The 22874-nt window shown below is 36.8% G+C and overlaps 1 non-coding gene and 1 pseudogene across 1 annotated transcript; both read right to left on the minus strand.

Moving 5' to 3' along the window:
* Positions 1–18671: 18671 nt before the first annotated feature.
* On the minus strand, positions 18672–18775 carry LOC112486081. Its single transcript, XR_003048620.1, has one exon. It is a non-coding gene; the product is annotated as a small nucleolar RNA U13 (small nucleolar RNA).
* Positions 18776–21727: 2952 nt separating this feature from the next.
* Positions 21728–21846, minus strand: LOC112485890 (annotated as a pseudogene).
* Between the last annotated feature and the right edge of the window lie 1028 nt (positions 21847–22874).

Consider the following 22874-nt stretch of genomic DNA (forward strand, 5'->3'; position numbering starts at 1 on the left):
CTTTCTTTATAGAGCTAATATGCCATTATACAAGATGAAATAATCATCTTAAACTAAGAGACCTCATGGAACAAAACCCTTATGAATAGAAGCTATAATAAATATTCTGAGTTTGAAAAATAGTGACTTTTCTGAGCCCCCTAAAGGCCTAGGAGCAGTGGTAGCGTAGTAGGATCTAAAGATGACTTGTTGATCTGTGAGGCTCTTTTAAATGTATTTTTAAGGGCGTGTTCTCCCTAATCTTAAACACTTGACCTTTCAGTCTGATATTCTTCAATTTTATTAGATTAGGTGATTAGTTATTAAATATACGGTCTCCAGTAAATAGGTAATCATATAACACAATGGCCTTCAGCTTCTGTAGGCCATGTTTCCACAGCATGTAGAATTAGAACACTGAGTCCTTTTATACTGAGAATGTTTAACCCTTTCTGTGGGTAGAAGAATGTCCTGAGATTTTCCTGGATCTCACATTCAAGCTGACTGAATGAAGGGGCAGTCAAAATGTGGAGTATCTCTTTTGGAGAGCTATCGAACTCAAAAATCAAAGAATTCTTACTGCTTTTATGCCTACATGATAACAGTGAAAACAACATAAACCAACATTTTCTCTGGGACGAGCTGGTTGTGATGACCACAATGTAGGTGTTCGCTAAGCTTTAGGTTGGGTGCCCGAGAAAAGTTTAGAATGCTGTTCTTCACCTAAAAGCACACAGGTAGAGAAATCTTAAACATTTTTATTGGTTTTTGCCAAATTTTTCTTAGCGTGAAGGAGTGGGGATGGAGAGAGGAGGAAGAATATAGGGAGGGACAGGATCTAGCATGTTTTGGTCATTTAATATGTGCCAAGCACTGCACCAGGCAATTTTTATATACAGACTCATTTAATCATCCCCTGAATAGAAATAAAGTTTGTATTATTACTCCTCATTTTACATTTTAGGGACCAGAGGCTCAGGAAAGTTAACCTAGCCCTAGATCAAACAGCCAGAGTAGTTGAATTGGGACTTGAACTTGAATCTATTTGACTTCAAAGTCCTTGCTTTTTCCTATGTTTCACACTTTCTTCCTTTTATTAAGTGCCTCCTATATGTAGATGTGATGTTACTCATAACATGAAAGGAGGGAATGTGGTCAGGGAAATCTAGGTATCAATTATCCATCTGATGTCTTTTTAATTGAGTGCCTATTGTGTTCCAGACAGCACACTTTGAAGAATACAAAAGAGGTATTGAGACGCAATTACAGGCCCTCAAATTAGAAGTTGAAATCTACTTGAGGAGGCAAAGCAACATGTATAAAACAACATGTAGGATGGCTATTGTGAATAGTAAGTGTAAAAGTTCACCAAGTTTGAGATAAGTATGGTCTGGAGATGATTAGTGGAACCTGAGGAGATCTGATTTTGTAATATAGCCAAGGTTTGGATAGAAAGGGCACTTCAGATATGAAGTACAGATGACATGAGCCAAGGCATGCAGTTAGTGTTGCAGAAGGGCAACTAGCCTGGCTGGGGAGGAGGAGCTGACAGCTGGATTGCTTTCCCTCTACATTGCTTTGGACCTCCAGAGTATCCTGTGCTCTTCTCTTATCATTTGTACCATTTATTATTACTTACTATTGAGGTATATACATCTACTTTCCCCTGTGAGCTATGGACTATATTGTATTTATCTCCCTATTTCCAACACTGAAAGAACTGCACAGTGCCCATTAGCTGCTCAATAAATACTGGTGAAATGGAAAGATGAAAACTGGATGAAAGGTTGAATAGTAGGGGAAAAAATTGGGGCCCGAATGACAGACACAGAAGCAAGAAAAAAGTTGAACTAGATGTGATAGTTAAAAATGTCTTGAAAGAGTACGTAAATGAGATAAACATAGTATTTATGAATGAATTAGAATGGTGAGAGACTAGGAAATCTAAGGTAATAAGAGCATGGAGCAGTAAAAGTGAGAATGGGGAAAGTGAAGAATTGGAAATCAGAGAGCAGTGAGCAACAACAGGCATTGGTTAGAAGTCTGACAGAAGGGAGAAAGGAGATTAGGAGTCCATAGGAAGAAACGTGGGATGCAAGGAAAGGATCTCGTTTTAGGGAATAATGAGCTACAAGTTGAAAATTTAAAAAATAAGCGTAAATGCTTTTAAATGCTTATGTTGAGTGTTAAGTGGAAAGAGGGACAATCAGGGTGACTTTATGTATTTGGAAATGTATATGAAAAGAGGCTAGGAGTATAGATGTGGATGTCTGCATAGGCTCAAGCTTCTACCTGTTGGAAGCTAAAGTCCAGATATGTCTGGGGTGAATGATTGCTTCATAAACTCCCAGAGATTATGATACTACCTGGAAGCTGCAGAAAAGAGTCGAGGTATGAAATGATCCACTTGATTTAGTTCACTGTAACATCTCCTAAGGCCTTGATGTGATTTCAATCTCCAATTAATCAAATTAAATTAATTCTTGAAGCTTCTTGACTGATTATTACTCATTCACAGACAAGGGTGTTCTGATGGGCTACCAGCGCCTCAGATTTCTACTGTGATTGACTTGACCCTCTTTCAATGGGGTTGGGGCAGGAAAGAAGATACACACACATGCACACACATGCAGTATGTTCTTATATCACCAAAGGATTCTATGCACTCAATACACAGCCAAAACAATGGTTAGTATTCTTATCATAGCACGCCACACCTGCTTACAGAAAAGGAATACAAACTACTCACTACTCGACTCTCCCAACATCATGAGCCAAGCCCAAAACATGACTCAGAACTTTACACATCAGTTATTTCTCCTGGTCATGAAGTTGGTCTTTTTTTTTTTTTAATTGAGGGATAATTGACATATAACATTATATCAACATAATGATTCCACACTTGAATAATTACAACTGATCGCCACAAGTCTAGTTAACATCTGTCACCACACTTAGTTACAAAAAAATTAATTTGAGGGATGAGAACTTTTAAAATGTACTCTCTTGACAACTTCCAAATATGCAACACAGTATCATTACCTAGAGTCACCATGCTGTTCATTATATCCCCAAGGGCAGTCTTTTTTGAACTTGCAACAAACCTATAAAAAAGCACTTTCCTCCCCACTGGCACCCCCAAACAATTTGGTTGACAGAAAACACTGTATTTCATATGAGATCCTTGCAGATATTGCAGTAAGTTTCCAAAAATAAAAGCACAAACAGTTCCCCTCACATTTATTTGTTATGATAGCTACAGGACCAAGAAGAAATACACATATTGTCCTAGGGGTACAGAATACACAAGGACTAGATTTGCCCACTTTCATAACTGTCATGGAGCACAGTTAGCTCAGAATCCTACAGAGTTTACTTGGCATATTTACAGAGCTCAGACCCTCACTGGTGCATTGGGATGGTTTAAGGTTTGGGGAACAGGTTCCCCTACTGACAAATAGCATAATTAGGCATAATGTCTTAAGTGAACATATTAGCTGGGGCTTTTAACAGTGTGCAAGCCTCCATTTCCGCAATAACAACCTGATCTTGTGTGGGAGCTGTCCCAGGCTGCACTTGAACACAGGCACTGTTCGTCCACCTGCAGATAAAGCTCGGAATGGTTTTATTTATATCATCCTTGTTAGTCATGCAGTCTGTGTGCAAACACAACAACGTTATTCTTATCTCCTCTGAAAGTTTAATTCATTAGCAATTAAAAGCCTAAGCAGAAAAAGGACCAGGCACCCGGGAGAGGTTCATCCTAGCACAGCAAAGCTGGACAGAGAGATTTGTGGGGGCAGTTCTCACCGATAACAGTGCTATGACGTCTGCTGAATTGTTTTGAATAAATACTTTACCCATGTAAGGATGATCCCCCTGTTATTAAATAAGATAATGTCACCAACAATCTCTTCAATAGTACCCTGTCGAAACTTGTCCTCAGGCTCTTGCCGGAGCCCATTCCTGCCTCCTATTCCCTGTCTGGCTTGCTTTTAGAGAAGACTGCCTCTGGGTCAGGTTCGTGTTTTTTGTGGCAGAGTACTCACCTCAGAAGGGAGATTGGCTGGTCCTAGTAGCTGCTGAAGTTTTCTGAGTTCTATGTGGAACAGGGATGGGCATGACCACGTTCTTTGTCATCTTAATTCAGAGCCTTTAAGAACCACAGACCTGGACTGCTCTATCCAAAAATCATGCTCAGTGCCAGGTGTTAGTACTAGGGGAAACTGTGGGAATGGGGGCAGCTCAGGGAAGGGGTATATGAGAACTCTCTGCACTTTCTGCACAGTTTTTTTCTGTTAACCTAAAACAGCTCTAAAAAATAAAGTCTACTATTAAAAACAATTGAAAAGGCATGCTCACCCATGCTTCTGGGGTGCGAGGGGCCAAAGTTTATTTGAAAAGCCTTTTTCTGCTTCTCCATAAGAGGTGAAACAGGAGGAACCCAGAGATTTGGAGGGCTACACCCAACACAGGGAGTTAGAAATAAAAACATCCTCTCCTCTGAGCTTTGGTGGCCTCCACTGGTAGGGTGGAAAGTGAGACTTTACTCAGCCATGGGGCCTCTAGGCTTAGTGTCACGTGAATTTTGCCTGACCCTAAAGCAAACAATATAGGCACTTGTCCGGCATTGCATGGGTAGACTTGTTACTTGATTGAATGTTTTACCTTCCAACTGCTTAGCTTTAAATAGGTCAGCGTCAGTGCTGGAGAAAGAATTTGTACTGAAGCTCATAAACAGTTTGAGAACGTTGGTTCTAAGATAAATAAGGTTAATATAGCAATAATATATCTTAGGGCTGGAGGGGACTTCAGTCATCATCTGGTGCAAACCTTACCCACAACTAAATGGGCTCGAAAGAGTTAAATAATAAAATCCCAGCCAGGCTGGTAGTGGAAGTTTTAATCCCAGCTGTTGCCCCTGGGGGTGAAAGGAAGAGATATTTGATAGTCTAAAGCAGAAAGTAAATATAGAGTAAATTGCTTCCATGTAATTGGGGAGATTATTTCAAGTAGATTGCAACTTGGAAATGGATTGCTTCTTTTCGAAACCTAGGGTGACTTGTATATTTTCCCTTGTGGCTTCAAGGTGGCACTGAGGGAAGGAACAATTTCTGGCTTTCAAGGACAGCTATGGCTAGTCTATTTTTCGAAGTCAAAGCTAAACATCTTTGATACTTGTATTACTCAGATCTGTGCAGTAGTTAATATGACCAGAAATATAGAGAGACATAGAAATGTGGCCAACAGAAACACACCACCTTAAAAATCTAAACTGTGAGCCCTTGTAGACAGAAAACAGAAAACTCAAAACTCTTTGCAATTAATATAATTGCTCTCATTCAAGGAAATGGTCAATTTGATTTGAAATGGTGTAGAAAAGCAAGGGAGGGGATCTGTGTAAGACACCTAAAAGAATTATTATAGGCTTTTGTTTCAGATAATGTGCCAATTTCCCCAGGAACTTCCATTCTTTTGTTCTAGTGTTCTTTCTTGAAGCCAGTATGAACATGCTCCAATCCTGTTTTTCTATTATTTGTCTCTTCTTCTTAAGTGTGTGTAGTCTCTAGAACCAGAGAAGCCTGTTGACATTCATGGCTGGCCCCACCTATCACCTCTGACTTTGGGCAAATTGGCCTCTCTCGGCCTTTATTTTCTTATTTGTGAAATGGGGATAATAATAGTACTTGCCTCACAGGCAAAGGTTGTGAGAACTAAATGAAAAAATGCATGTGAAGCACTTGGTGCTTATATTTTATGATTACGATGATAATCACACATAATAAATTCTTTCTCACATGACATGATGTTTAACCTACTCACTGTTCTATTTTTCTTTATGTCAGTTCAGTGTGTAGCATCCAGAATTGAACAAAATGCTCAAGATATGGTCTGATAGTATGAAGTATATCATTATTTCCTTCATTCTAAGTTCTGTATATCTACTGATGCAATCAATTAGAGTACTACATTTTTCCGTTTATGTTTTACCTTATTTAGAGGGGGAATGATGGCTACTTCAGTCAAACTGCTCAGTAAAATCTTTTCTCCTCTTTTGTGCCTTTGATATTTAGTTTTAAACTCTGGTGCAGAACCTTACATTTATGTGATTTTTTTAGTATTAGCTCCTCTTTCAAACCTATGCAGTCCATTTGTTCATTCATTCATTCATTCATTCATTCATTCTAGAAACTTTCAAAAATATATTCATCATGAGCCAGGCACAATGCCAGTTATTTGCCATGTTCTGAGATTTTTTAATTCATCGGAGATTTGGTAGAGCACATTTCTACATCTCTAAATTGTATAACATGTTGAATAATACAGGGCTAAGGGCACAGGCCCAAAGAATGTCTTTAGAAAATTTCCTCAAGGCTGACCAGTACCCTTAAGGCACTGTGGTTTAATCATTGAATTCATCTTGTTACAGTATCATTTGGTACAAATTGTTTTTCAACTTGACCATCAGGAAATCTTGAGGCCTTCTCCTGACTCTTGTTCAGGTCAAGAGTCACTAGATCTATCTAGTCACCTAATTCAATATTCTCATCAAAATAAGAAGATTAATCTGATGTGATTTCTTTTTTCAGTGAAATTAGGCTGGCTTGTTTCCTAAAGTGCTCAGAGGATATATTTTTATAACCCAGTCTAAAATTCTGAAGAATTTAAATAAAAATAAAACATAGTGCCTAAAATATTACAAATGTCTGTTTCAGATGTTCATCCTCAGCACAGGTAGCATGGAGAAGACCTCTGCTTTTCATATGTATTTTCCCCCTCTTTGTGGTCGAGGATATGCTTTTACTTAATTCTTTTAATTCCTATCACAGTCCATGACTCCTCATAGGTAATTGTTAATTGCTTTTTAAACTGATATACTCTAGGTTTATTTGTAAACCTAATGCCTAACCTATTAAGATTAAGGAGAAAGACTTCTACCCTCTTTCAGTCCAGGATATGGCAAATGAAGATGTCTTTAGATCTTAGAGAACCCCTAGAAACTTTCAGAGAAAGTTAGGAAAGATGCCCCCTTAACCTGCATGAAACTTGCAAATTAGAGAGTCTAATGAATGAAAAACAATGAAATAGCTTTCCCAAAATATTGTGAAATTGGTGATCTTTTTATCTCCTTTGAAAATTATTAGGATTTTTGAATTGTAGGTGAAAATTACATGTTAAAAATCATTATGCCATCTGATCTTTGCGAAGATTTCCTCTTTTTAAATTTGTTCAGGATAGGAGATTGCTTCTATGGACTTCTTGAAGGTAAGTATTATTATTATTTTTTATATTTGTATCTCTAGCGTCTAGCACAATGCTTAGCAGAGAGGAGGAACTCAATAAATGTTGGATGAACAAATAAGATTTGTAAAAGTGCTTTGTAGACTGGGAAATCTTGCACAAATGAAAAGATAATGAGGATGATTGCTTATGAGGCTCAGAAACTGAAGTGGAACACTTGTCTTAATGTACTACACTCACACATTTTCCCTTTGAATAGTGGCGGCATTTTTTTTTTTTTTTTTAAATGAGAAAGGTTTTGGGACACTGGGTACTTTTTAAATTTTTAATCAAAATGGATTTGCCTACTTTTTATTTCTTGTTGCTCCATTTGTTCTTCTGGCTTTTGGCAAACATATATTTATATACTTAATATTATTGTTCTTAGTTACCCCAATACCTATTCACCTTACTCATCTTTATTCTGCTATACTTAGATTTTCCGACTGTTAGACTGTCAGGCTTTTAAGAATATATTTTTAAACATAATTTTTTAAAAAAGTACCTGAACCAAAAGTCAAATGGCATGATGTAAACCAATCGTTTTTCAATGAAAAAATGAAACATCTCTAAATGACAAATAAGGAATCTAATCTATTGACACCAATTTGGTTACACTGTATCAATTGCTACAAAAATATTATAAAAGTGAGTACTCCATATACTTTCCTGATCAGAGTACAAGTATACTTGTTAGTAAAGATGAAAATAACGTAGGATACAAGAGTTTGCCTTAAAGTGTCATCTGATATTAGTTATCCCTCACAGATTCAAGTATTTTCCTGGATTCAGGGGGGTTAGGCTGTGAGTGGAGAACCCATAGACTGTATGTGGCCACGGATACTCGATTGACTGGGCATGATCTGGAGAAGCAACAGGTGAGGCCAGCCTGTCAAGGGCAAGTGATAATGACCTGAAAATACTGATCCTGCTACTTAGTGACAGTAATTAGCAGGGTGTAAGAAGAGATCAAAATTCCAAAGGCTCCCACAAATGTGTTTCTTACTTAAGACTTCAAGATCTTTAGAGATATATTCTAGATTTGATTTTTGGTTGTTTCACTTATTCTCAAGTAAATAGATAGAAGTGATGGTGGGTTGGGTGGGGTAGGTGAGGCCTCATAAGCCTTCCATTCCATTTGAGCTAAATGTGCTAGGAGAAGCCCTCTAATAACCCAAGGCAATTCTACATATGCCAGCTTCACATTATTTAGCAGGGACTCAACACCATCACACTGCATAGCTCTCATCCTTTTGGGAAGTTGGTAAATCCAAAATTCCTAGAAAGAAGGGTTTATGCCGGCAATGCAGAAGTGTGGGAGGATCGGGACCTTTTCTTAAAGCTATTTTGCCTAGAAAGTACATTTTTACTTGGCTTGAATGCTTATTTTGGCATATTTTGGAGGTGGGCAGATGGAAATAACAGAGAGGGATACTAAGCAAACCCAAGTCACCCCGGGGTACTACCTGAGGGGACCAGGTTTGGTAAACATACGAAGCCTCCGTACTATTGTATGAAGCATGAGATGCTTCTTCTGAGGGTCTGAATTCACTTTCCAGAAAAGTGTTTTTCTGATCCAGAATATCTAAAGTGGTGGTGGTGGTGGTACTTGGTGTGGAGGGGTTGCTAGGGAGAAAGAGTCTGCATTTTTAATAAACATCTTAGATAGAGCTACATGCACAGTAAAATTTGAAACTAATATCTATGAAAAGAACCTTAAGACCGCTTACCCTTCTGATATATGAAATTTATTTACTTTCTCATATTCTTCCGCTTCTGATTTTGATTTCCACCTCCTCACAGTCTTAGATTATTTTCCCTATTGTGTCTAGGAAGTCTGCATCTTTCCAAATGAGTTGGATTGTCAAAGACTGTCCCTTAAAACCTTTCTTATTCCATCTAATAGGGCAATCACTTGCATTTATAGTACACAGTGGAAGTTACCTAGGGCAAGGAGGAAAACATAATGGCAATAATATTAATACCATATATTTAAATAATGTGCTACAATTCACAGTTAAATTGAATTAAATCGTATGATTAAATTCATAGTTAAATTACATGATCTCATCAGTTTCACAACTTGCTGTCAGGATAGATAATATTCCTATTTAGCAGATGATGAAATTGAGATTCAGAGAAGACAAGGACATATCTTAGGTTATCTAACTAGTATACAGAAGAATTGGACCTGGAGTTAAGGTCTTCTAACAACTGGCTCATTGATATCGACACATGTCACCAGATGGCCTCCAGATCAGCTTTTGTGTGCATAACTTGTAAGTCAATGTTCAGAGCAGGTTTGTTTATGTTAAATTGCCTGGGTTATGACTTTTGTGATTCCTTTGGAAAAATATCTCCATTTAAATGGTCATGGACATCCACTTGTTGAATGATAATTTTCTCTTGGGAAAGACACTTCTGAGTTAGTCTAGCTCCATTCTTACCTGCTAGTTTTACCCTAGGCCTCAACATTTCTGAAATGGCTCACTCCCTTACCTTGTTTACCATTGTATTACTCTAGGTAAGATATGAACGCCAGTCTAGGAGTTCCAAAAAAATTGGTTTTCTCATATCCTATTATGCTACATTTATAGACACATCTATGCATATACTTTTTGGATTTTCTACTGCTTTATTTTGATCATCTTAATTTAATCTCTGTGACCTCATGTTTTTTCATTAAAGTCATCAAATTAAAGAAGAAAATAGGACCTGAGAAGCCCATGCTATATTTTTCTGAAGGCAGGCCCAGTGGGTACCAATCTAGCCTCTGCTGCGCCCTTCCTGTGATGACGACATATTGTCAGGGGTTGCAGCCCGTAATAAATAAACCCTTCTCATTTTCACATAATTCTGCTTTTATCTTGGGTTGAAACTTTCAATTTTGATCCCCCTCCCCCTTTTTTTAAAATCTCTATAAAGCAACATAGATATCTTGTACCTTGTTTTCATGTAACAGGTCTTCAAATACATAAGCCAATCATCATATAGAATTTGGAGTTGTCATGGACAAAATTGTATTGCCTCAAAATTCATATGTTGAAGTCCTAGCCCCTCGATACTTCAGAATGTGACTATATTTAGAGGTAGAATCTTTAAGGTTTAATAAAGTAAAAGGAGGTATTAAGGTAGACCCTATTCCAATACGACTGCTGTCTTTATAAGACAGGGAATTAAGACACAAAGAAACACAGAGGGAAGACCATGAGAAGACACAGGGAGAAAATGGCAATCTACAAGCTAAGCAGAGAGGCCCTAGAAAATAAATGCTGCCAACATCTTGTCTTGGATTTCTAGCCTCCAGAACTGTGAGAAAATAAATGTCTGTTGTTTAAGCTACCCAGTCTGTGAGACTTTGTTATGGCAGCCTGAGCAGACTAATACAGGAGTCATATGTATGTGAAGTTGGAGCCAAGGAGATACGTGAAATCACTTAGGTAAAATATGCAGGGGGAGAGAGTTAAAAGAATCTTTACAGAGTAGGCACAGGGGAAGGGCCTGGAAGCCATACTCAGAGAAGAATCATGAGAGAGCAAAGTGAAAGAAGATGAAAGAAGAATTCTATGCTTTTATTTTGGGTTCTAAATTTCTTAACCCTGTGTTCACTTTTGTCACAGTTGTCTTCAGCTTTTAAACTCCTTCTCCTTTCCTTGGCCCAATACATCAAATTAAGAAAGTGTGGGTTTTAAATATGAAAATTGGTCATCCCAACATTCAAAAGTAGAGATAAAGGGTTTATGTTACTGTCAGTGAATTAGGGGTCAATCTCAGAATTTACTTGGGGAAATTTTCAAGGTACATATTTCCTTGACACAGATGGAAATTAAATTTCAGTAGAGATTGGTGGTGGGGTACTAAAAGATATTTCGAAAATAAACAAGCAATCAAGTAAACAAAAAGAAGAAACCCCATGTAACTCCCCAGGTACTTGTGATGTGCATACTGATTGAGATACACTAGTCCAGATGAAATTAAAAATGATTTTTTTCTTTATGTGTCTAGTAATGATGCCAGACAATTATAGATGTCAAACTTCATGGAAAACAGAAATTTTCACCTTTTGGGGGGAATGTTTTACAAATCCAGTAAACCCAGATTAAGTTTTCTATTCTTATTACTTTATTACTTTTAATAATAATGTTGAAAATGATAGTTGTCCTGATAGGCTTTGGGGATGTTTATGTTCTTCCTCTCAGCAATGGCTTCCCTTGGCCAGCAGGCACTGTTCTTTCCCATGTTTCGGGATCTTAGGCTGAAATGAGCTATGAAAGCTTGCAACAGTTAATCATATTGACTATCACATTATTCTTCGTGGCTTGGGAGAATGCCCCTGTTTTCTCAAATGCTCTATATGCTGAGAATTAGAAACCATTCTATGTGATAAAGAATTATCACTCACTGGGAAGTATACTCTTCCTTCTTGTTGAAGAAAACTTAGGACATTGAAATTGATAAAAACTATCATTTTTACAAGCTCAAATAAAACAAGTCATCTCCATTTGCTCTTCCACCCCTATAGGTTTGAGTATGTGGGGAAGACTAATCTGGAAAGAAGACATCATAGGCTTTAGGCTGAAACAAATTAGGGCTAACCAGGGTAATCAAATTCTTTATATAAACAATGAATTGTGCAACTTGAACTTAGATTTTCTAAAGAAACTCTATCATGCCCTTTATTCACTTCTAGAAATATTTTTAACCACTCGTCTATTCTTTGCTGGGGGTGGGGAGGCAATAGAATAACCAAAACAGCCAGACTCTGTTAATTTAGTTCAGATATTCCTGTATAAGGTATTAGGTTAACTAGAACTAATGAATATAAGATTCTGAGTAGGTATGTAGAGGTATTATACAGTATGCCTAAAGGATCACAATGGGAAGTTGTATGTGTGTGGAGGAGGAGTACCCTGTCCTGAAATTTACCAGGTCAGCCTGATGAGTACTGACTCGACTGATTTGTATACTATAGGGATGCTGAGAATACATGCCCCTGCTTCAAATTATACTTTATCCAGGTGTCGTGGTGTCTGACATTTCACTTCTAAATATTCCTTCTTTTATCCTTCTTTCCTTCCTTTAAAATGGAAACTCTCTTTATGTTTTGTGCAAAACATAAAACTAATTCACATAGCCAAATACCCCAAGGTGTTTATAGGCTTTGTTTTCCAATGGCTAAAAGAGACTAGCAGAGCTGGAAGAACCATGAACTTCATCTGTGTGGGATGAAGGGGAGGTTTGCTAAAGAGATGAGGGGAAAGCACAGAGAAAGGAGAGGAGGGTCAATGAGCATGAATTTTGCCCACATGGGAATTATGAATAGGGCTGAATTTGCCCACTCAGTTCTGCTTCAAAATAAAACAGATTTTATTTTTACGTAGGGAGATGCAAACAACGCATCTTTGAGAGTTGCTTTAATCTATTACACTATTTCAAAAGTCGAACTGGCCAAGAGTTGTAGAGCTAGAGCAGAGAAAGGTGATGAGCTTTGCAACTATAGTGTGAGTTGTAAATCATGACATTTATTTGGGCACAGAGGCTAGATCATTTATGTTTGAGGAGCACCTTTCAAGGCTCAAATGCAGAGGGCAGAAAATGACGTCTGTCTTTTATAACATTTCCCCCTTTTTGAGGTAAATCAAAGAGCTTGAGTTATGGAACATTAAAAGCTCATTTTGTTCCTACATTTGACTTTTTTCTTTTCACTTAGAAAAAACCTTTTAGGCTGAAGATCATTTGAGGTAGCCCTGGTTCCCCCATGTTTCATTCACTGGCCGCTCATTTCTTCTGATTGTGCATTTCAATGGGCTGTGCCTCAGGAAGGAAATGATTCCAAAGACCTGGGTGTAGAGAGACGAGCCTCCGGCATGTTATCAAACTGCCAGGCTGTTCTACATAAGCAGGGCTCTTTGCTTTGATATAGGAAAGTAACACCGTTTGTAGGTCAACACTCGAGCATCTTGGCAAACTTGTTAAGTGTGTGGGGAGCCATAACCACTGCTATTGGTAGAGAGATCAGGCTGTCACTTGCAACTCACCTTCAGAATTTGGCCTTGATTAGATTAAGCTATGCAGGTGGAGTCCTGGTCTGTGAAAAGACGTTGCTGGTATTTCTTCCTCTTTCTCTTGCTGCTTCTGAGGATACACAGAAAAGTGTCTGGCAAAATTATCTAGTTATTGGTTCTCCAAATAACTTTGATTTTAGACACCTGACTTGACTCTGTGAGTGAGTGAGAGGTTGTTTTCCCTGAATGTTTTTGCATCTCGGCTTTCAGGTCACTACATGCACATTCAGCCCACAGATTTCTGTTATCTAATCAGGTGCATCAGTCCGTGGTGGAGATGAGAGGAGAGGAACGCCCCTCTGACTCAGATTTTGCACAAACAAAACTCAGCCTTGTTACAAAGACAGGGAAGAGCACCCACAGCTCAGATCAGATCTTTCCCCACAATCTGTGGGGCAGTACAACTGGGTGAGTTTTTATGGCAAGATAAGCAACTTGAGGGCTCCACTTTGGTATGCTAATAAAATGAAAATGTCAATATTTACACATGACCTTCAAGGCTCTTACACTCTTGCTTTCTTAGGATTCAGTACAGACTGCATTTTCTTTAGTCCGTTACCAACAGCTTGGAAATTCAGTTAGAGGACATAACCCAAATGTTCTCCAAATGTTGCTTCCAAATGGGCATCTTGAAAAGTGCTGATTTACGGCGTGCAAACTTTCTGCACCAAGAGAGGGCTGTCACTCTGCTTCCCCAACTGCAGGGAATTACCACAAGATTAAAACCACTGATGATAAAGATAGTGCCAGGGAGTGTACTTTAATTTGTTGATAACAAAAGCACAAGAGGCCTTTGTATAGGCTTCCTGAAGCCTCACTATTGTGTATTGCACATTCAACCCCTGCTTGTGTGCTGACACAAACAAATAAACGCGATCATAACGGTTGAAATGTAGTTAGAAACACAATTGAGAACATCTGTATTGTAAGCATAAATAAATTAGAAATACTAAAGTGTTTTGTAGCTGTGAAAATGAAGGAATAAAAAAATAACCCGCAGTACCTGGATTAAGCGGTTATAAATAATGTATAAAGCAAAAATCTCATTACCCCCTGCGTAAACTCCCCCCCAATGAAATATATTTTATGAATGTAGTAACACTGTAATAACCAAAGCATTTGTTTTTCCCCACAAACTTTCCATTTCATAACTGTGAGATTGTTTGGATTTATAAATTCGGGACCAAACATCCCCCAGTTTACAGGTTTTGGTCTCTTCCTTGTGACCTTCAGCTCTGGAACTCAGCAAGTTCCACACTCCACTATTTATCAGAATGCTGCTTTGCACATGTGAAAGCTTTCTTCATATACAGCCACATAAAAACAAACAGAGGCAAACACAAATTCCCGTGGCCCTGGCGGCCCTGGAGGAAAAGGCCTTGAAACTCTTGCATTGCAGGAGCCACTGGGTGGACGGAAAGAGCGCAACCTATGCCTATCAGCAACACCTGCTGCGGCTCCGAGAGTCCAGGCTGCCAGCGATGGTATTGATCATGTCGTTGATGTTAATAAAAGTAAAATGACAGCTGCCAGATTAGTGAGCTTTGTCCAGCTGAGCTATGGGGCCATCACAGGGGTGGCTGGAATTTCCCCTTGGGTGCCATCCTCAGCATAGCCAGAAACCAGAAGGAACACGATTCTCTGCATACCCACTTACTCTTGCAGCCCTTCCACATTCCATTTCTTGGTTCTTTTTTTCCTACCATAAACCCATGATCATGGAACCCAACAGCATGGTGAAGGGTCAAGTACGGTTTCAGAGTCCTGTCATTTATGAAACCCAGTTCTCCTGGGTCATGCAAGCTGAACGTCGTATCTTTAAGATATACTAGGGCAAGAAGTACGGCACAGAGAGCTGGCTCAGTACAATTATTTTTTTACATAATAGGAGCCACCCTAATCGTATCCTACTTCAAATACCTAAGGATCCGTTCTGAGCTTTTAATCAATGAATTATCGTACATATTATTTGGCTCTCCTAACATCCTTGGACTGGTTCCTAAGCGACCCACAGATAACTGCCCTAATCCTAGCCTGATGCCAATCAGGTGCTGCTCATACTTGCATGACTTGTGACTGTTCTCTTTCCGCCTAACCCCATCAGGACAGCAGTGTGGCTAAGCAGCTAAGCAGAATGACCCTGTGAGATTTCCTTCCAGTATAAAATTGCACATGGACTCATTTTTGGAGTCAGTCAGAAACTCATAATTTCCCTTAGTTTTGGTAATCAGCTATGACGCAGTGGCAGGAAATTACTGGATTATGACTCAGAAGCTTGCTTTCAACCCGCATCTCCTCTCGCTACCTGAGTGACTTTGGATCAGTGCATCTCAGAGCTTTAGTTATCTAGAAAGTGGGGATAATATTACTTCACATTTTAGTAGGACTTAAATAAAGTTAATGCAAAGAAAGGTGCTTTATATAGTTTAAAGAGTTATTAAATGGTATGGTGTTATCATTTGTCTTAGTCCACGCAGGTTGTTATAACAAAATACCACTGACGAAGTAGCTTCTAAACAACAAAAATTTATTTCTTACAGTTCTGGTGGCTCAAAGTCCAAAACCTAGGTGCCTGCATGTTGGGCGAAGGCTCTATTTTGTGACTCAGACTTCTCAACTTCTGGCTGTGTCCTCACATGGTAGAAGGGAGGAGGAAAGGATCTGTCCAGAGCCTCTCCTATTAGGGCACTAATCCTCTTCATGAGTTCTCCACCCTTACATCTCATCATACCCCAAGGCCTATCTCCAGATACCATCACCTTGAGGGTTAAAATTACATATACATTTTGGAGGGACACCAAACATTCAGACCATAGCATCATTATTAAAAGGAAATGTCTATCCTATGTTACGACATGGTTTAAGGATCAAATTAAATAAAATATGTGAAAAGGGCTTTTAAAAGTGTAAAGAGCTGAGCAACACAAAGTAAAAGTACATCACTACATTGTGAATGTAATGGCTATAGCCCCATTAGATGGATTACTTGTAGTCACTAGTTTCATGTTCACATTTGCCAGAGCAGCTCAGTCTGCTAGATAAAAAGAGGGTGCAGCATCTGGAGATAATAGATTTAGTGTTATCTTTAGCACAGTTTTTTAATTGTGAGCACCTCAATTAATTTTTTTTTCTCATTTGTTTTACTTCTAATATGAAGAAACGATAGTCACCTCCTAATATGATTATTGAGAAAATATAATTGAAATGGATTCCAAAAATAGTTTTTAAGGACAAAGTTATGTGAAGGTCATAAGTTGTGCATGAACTCCTTCAACAATAAACAGGCACAACTCCACATACCCCTAGGAGCTCAAGCTGATATTGTAACAATGAGAACCTATTGAATCAGGACAAAGTGATGGTTCTGCTCGTGTGAAGATCTAGGTCTCAGAGTCTGGTCTGCGGGCAGGGTGTAAAGAGCAGATTGCATTTTCAAGAGAAAGGTTAAGCTTGAATGTTTTGGACAGGAGGTGGTTAGATGGATTTTTTTTTAAGTCCTTGAATTTACCTGATGAGTTTTGTGTCCTTGTACTGGTTGTTGCCCATTCCAGGTTATGAATAAATTTAGCAACACAAAAGAGGTCATTTAAAAATCTCTCCCTCAGATGCTCCATTTCCTCTGGTGCCCTGTCCAGCTTTCTCTTCCTCTTCACTAATTTGGCCACCTTTGAGGCTGCCCTTGTGATCGTAATGAGTTTAAGATTAGTGGTATGTGGTTTTAGAAAATTTTGGAAACTTTTATAGGACAGTTGTGGAAAGGTGGAGGTTTCCAGAAGACCCTTAAGAGAAGTTAAGAGATCCATTTTATGTATGTATGTATATATGGCTTTAAAACAACATTTTATTTTGACTAATTTTAGGCTTACAAAATGTAAAAATACTATGGTGTTCTTTTATATTCCTCACTCTGCTTCTACTTATGTTAATACTTCTCATCATCATATCATAATTATCAAGAATAGGAAATGAACATTAGTGCAGTGTTATTAACTAAACTATAGACTTCATTAGAAAGTTACTAATTTTCCTGCAAATATCGTTATCTGGTTCCAAGATCCTATCCAGTACCCCACATAGCATTTCGCCTCCGGTCTGTAACAGTTCGTCTCTCTTTGTCCTTCATGACTTTGGCGCATTTTGAAGAGTAGTGATCAGTAATTTTGTAGAATGTCCTTTAATTTAGGTTCGTCTAATGTTTTCTCATGACTGGGATAATATTAAACAGTTTTGGCAAGAATGCCACAGGAATGATAGTGTGTGATGTTTGCCTTAATCACTTGGCGAGGCTGGTGTCTGCTGATTTCCTCATTATAAAGTTACTGCCTTTCCCTTTGTATTGATAAGTATTTTGAGGGCGATATTTTGAGTTCATTCAAATCCTATTTATCCATCTTGAATTTCTTCTGTATAAAGTCACAGACACCTGTGTATTTTACTGTATCTAAATTCTTATACAAAAGATTACATACTCTAGATACATTTTGGGGCTTTGCCTTTATTCGCTTAATGTAAGTCACGGTTTTCTTCATTCTTTTGTACAGTTACATAGTACTTCATTGAGTGGCTGTAACAGTTTATTCAAATACTCTCTGATGTATGGGTACTTAAGTTGTTTTCGATGTTTTGCAATTATAAACAATGCAACAATGAATAAGTTTGTACATATGTATTTTGTATTGTTGGAGATACGTCCCTAGAAGTGGGATTGTTAGATCAGAAAGAAAACGCATATACAATTTTGTTTGATATTGCCAAATATTCCTCCAGAAGGGTTTTACCAATTTGCATTCCCACCGAGAATGTATGGAAGTGCCTGTTTCCCCAGAGTTTCACCAATGAGCTTTCTAATAGAAAGTATTCTCATATTTAAAAATTTTTGCCAATTCATTAGGTGAGAAATGAATTCTGAGTGGTTTGAGCATTTTTTTCACAAGTTTTAAAATTTTTGCCAATTCATTAGGTGAGAAATGGATTTCTTTAATTCTGAGTGGTTTGAGCATTTTTTTCACAAGTTTGATGGTCATTTAATTCTGAGTGGTTTGAGCATTTTTTTCACAAGTTTGACGGTCATATTTGTGTCTTTTTTTTTTTTTTACATATTATCATAATTTTGGTTCTTTGTCCCTCAGTTTCAAAGATTTCATTACATATGAAGAATATTAGCCCTTTTTCTCTAGTATATATTAAAATATTTTTGCCCCATTTGTCAGTCGTCTTTTGTTTACAATGGTTTTTGTCATGCAAAATATTTAATTTGTATGCAGTCAAATTTATTATTTTTAAAATCGTCTCTGGATTTTATTTTTATTTTTATTTGTTTTTATTTTTTTATTTTATTTTTTTTTGTGTCAGATGGGTAATGTGCTGATGTCGTAACAAGGTTTGAGGGAGGCACATCTCACACAACAGCATGAACATGCAATCATCATGCTAATGAACTACAAAAGGATCTGTCTCTGGATTTTAAATCATATTTAGAAAGCCCTCTTACTAATTAATTTAGCCATGTTTTCCTCCATATTGTATGGTTTCAGTTTAGTTCTACTTGGAGTTTATTTTATTGTATGATGTGAGACATGGATCTAATTTTATCTTTTTCTTTTTCAATGACTACCTAGGTGTTCCGGAACTATTTATTAAAAATTTCATTTTTACCCCAGTGATTTAAGGTGCCATCTTTGTCATATACTGAACTTCCACATATATTTGGGTCTAATTCTGGACTATTCTATTCCACTAGTCTGTTTGTCTGTTTCTCTATTTATGTCCCAGCACTACACTGTTTTAATATTCAAGGTTTTATAAAATGTTTTAATTTCTGGTAAGACTAGTCACCCTATACATTTTTTTTTTAGCATTTTCCTACTGATTCCTGCATTTTTTCCTCATACAAACATTAGTATCAAAGTTTCTAACTCCAGAACATAGCTTCTTGGTATTTTATTAAAATTATATTAAATTTATGAATTAACTTCGGGAGAACTGTTATTTTTATAATGCCATAATTCTATCCAAGAGCAAGAGATGTTTTCTATTTATTCAGGACTTTATTAAGTGTCCTTTTTCCTTGTACAAGTTTGCACTCTTCTTGTTAAGTTTATTCATAAGTGTTTATCACATTTTGATGCTGTTATGTTTTTTTCCTATCATTATGTCTACTGTTTATTATTTGTTTGTATTTAAGGCCATTAATTTTTAGATGTTAATTTTATATCCTGCTACTTCCATAAATTCTTTTATTGTTTGAGTCAGTTTTGTTATCGATTCTCTCTATCATTTGCAAATATAATTTTTCTTCATTTTAAATCATTCTTATGCCTCTGATTTCTCTTGTCTAATTGCATTGGCTAATACTTCTAGTAATGGCAGAAATAGTGGATATTTGTGTCTTGTTCCTGATCATAGTGGAAATGGCTTTAGTGTTTCTCCTTTAAATAAGATACTGGCTTTAGATTAGTCATCATGTTGAAATAGTATACGTAAATTCCTATTTACTGGAATAGTTTTACCAAGAATGTGTGCTAAATTTTGTCAAATGTTTTCTCAGTGTCTGTGGAGATAGTTATGATTTTTTTCCTTTTATATTATTATGTGTAGTAGGCTGACTAATGAACATCAGGTTCTAATCCTCAGAATCTGTAAATGTTATATTATACAATAAAGTTTTTGCAGATGTAATTAAATAGAAGATCTTCAGATAAGGAAATTATCCTGGATTATCCAAGACAGTCCTAAATGCCATTACAAATGTGGTTATGAGAGAAAGTGAAATTAAACACATATGTAGAGGAGAAGGCAATGTGAAGATGGAAGGAGAGATTGGAGTGATATATTCAGAAGCTAGGGAATGCTGGCAGTCACCAGAAACTGGAAGAGGCAAGGAATGGATTCTCCCACAGCCTATGGAGAGTGCGTGAGAGAATTTGACACTTTGGTTTCAGACTTATCACCTCCAGAACTGTAAGAGAATAAATTCTTGTTTTAAGCCACCAAATTTATGATAATTTGTAAAAGTGGCCACAGAAAACTGATGGGGATTTTGGTCCTGGGAAGTGAGATGCTGCTGTAACAGATAACTAAAAATATGAAAGTGGCTTTGGAATTGGATTATGGGTAAGAGGTTAGAAGAATTTTGAGGTACATGATAGGAAAAGCCTGGATTGTCTTAAATAGACTGTTGGTAAAAATATAAATGTTAAAAACACTTTTGATGAGGTCTCACAAGGAAATGAGAATATTATTGGACACTGGAAGAAAGATGATCTTTGTTATATAGTGGAAGAAAAGCGAGCTGAATTGTGTTGTACAGTTGTGTATAAAGCAAAAATTTTAAGTAACGAACCTGGATATTTAGCTGAGGAGATTTTCAAGCAAGGTAGTAAATGTGCAGCCTAATTTCTTCTTGTTGCTTATAGCAAAAGAACAGAGGAAAGGGATAACCTGAGGAACGAATTGTTAAGCAAAGAGGAACCAGCACTTGGCAATTTGGGAAATTCTTAACCTATCTAGATTGCAAATGATGATAAAATGAGAAGGTTTATTGTTAGGAAAGTGTGCTCTGGAGAGAATGCCAAGCATGTGGCTGGGCAACCTTTAAGTGTTGAAGAGATTTAAGTGTGCCGGATTATGTTTGCTAATATTTTGTTTAGAATTTTTGCACCGATGTTAATGAGTATTGCTGCTCTGTAGATTTATGTCCTTGTATTGTCTTTATCTGTTTAAGTATGAATATTATATTTGTGTCATAAAAAAGGTTTAAAAAGTTTTCTTTCAATTTCAGTATTCTGAAGCTATTTATAGAGCAATTAAGGCTGGCTAGTATTTGAAGGTTTAGTAGAATTCCCTTTGAAATCATCTGTGCTTGGTGATTTTTAAAAAAATAACTTTCTCTATTTTTTGTATGGACATTGGTCTGCTTAAGTTTACTGACCCTAATAAGATCAATATGTATTTCCCTAGAAAATTATCCATTTAATCTAGGCTTTTGAATTTATGTGCATAGAGATCTACAACTTAGTCTGTTATGAATGAAAACATTTTTTTTACTGTTTCAGTGTTTTTATTCCTCTTCTCAATTCTCCTCCTCCTCCTCCTCCTCCTCCTTCTTCTTTTTTTAAAATATTTGTACATTTTCCCTTTTCTGGGATCAAGTTAGTTAGTGGTTTACCTATTTTGTTAACTTTCTCCTCAAATCAGGATTTTGACAGTTACTTAATGCCCACATGGCAATATAGGCATATCCACTTTTCTCTCCCTTCTCTTATTTTTTATTTATTTTATTTTTTGATTTTAATCAATCAATCAATTAATTAATTAATTATTTTAGGTGGGGCAACCCTTGGTTGACCTCACAGGTTGCAAGGACCTTGTCAGCTTACAATCCTTAATTTTTTTATTTTTTACGTCTACAGCACCTGGTCTTCCTAGGTGGTCTGCCATCCAAGTACTAACTAGGCCCAATCCGGCTTAGCTTCCGAGATCAGATGGGATCGGGCTTGTTTAGGGTGACATGACCATAGACTCTCCTAGTTTTTCGTTGCAATGTTTCTACTTTGTCACAGTATACAACAGCTACATGGCAGTCTTTCACTTCCATTTCCACTTTTATTTTAGTATTATGTACATTTGTATATTTAAAAATGATACATATTAATCCTTTTATTAAAGTTTTTCCCTGATATGATTTAGTTGGGTGAAGCTTATTCTTTAGTAGGTTCTTCAAGGACAGTTTATGGCCACAGAATTCCATAAATCTTTATGCATTAAAAGTTTTTATTTGATATATTTTATTTCCTTCTTTGTACTTTTTTTTTTTTGTAAACTTTAATGCCAGTTGAACTCCTTTGCCATTATTCAATTTAAAAAAAAGTAATTTTGCAAAATTGTTTGTTATTTTTGCCTGGAGATCTTGAAGGTTTTATCTTTGTTTTCGAAATTTAATAGTTTTACTAAGATATGTCTCATCTTTGGTCATTTTGGGTTCATTTTCCCAAGTGCTTAGTAAGCTTTTCAAAGCTTTTTCTATTTCTGGAATAAATTTCTTAGATTAGAATTTTAAAAAGTAGTTGTGTTTCATTTGTTTGTTTTTTTTTCTTCTTTAGGGACCCTGATAATACAAATATTATTTCTTCATTGCCTGTTTTCTATTTCCACTATTCTTTTTCTGATCTTCTTTATGTCTTCCTTTGTGTCATTTTCACTCTTTTGGTTGTTTTCTTGCCTTTCTTCAATGTCCTTCACAAAAATTTTATTTGAGTCTGTTTTCTTTTGGACACTTTGTAATTTCTTCTTTATTTTTGAGATAATATCCTTTTTTTCCTATTTCTTTCCAAAGTTAAGTCAACTATTTTTTCATTCCTACCCCCCCACCCCCTTTATTTTGGTCCGTTTCTATTCTCAATGTTTGAATTTTTAATTTAAAGTGGTTTTCAGATCTTCAAACGTTTATTAGAATATACTTAATTTGTTATGGAGTATAAACTTAAAGTTTCTTTCTGCTTCATGGTTCATTTGGAGGGGAGGGATTTTCCTCAGTTGATTTGTGTAAAA

Source organism: Pteropus alecto, unplaced genomic scaffold (genome assembly GCF_000325575.1).
Source record: "Pteropus alecto unplaced genomic scaffold, ASM32557v1 scaffold25, whole genome shotgun sequence".
Classification (NCBI taxonomy): Eukaryota; Metazoa; Chordata; class Mammalia; order Chiroptera; family Pteropodidae; genus Pteropus; species Pteropus alecto.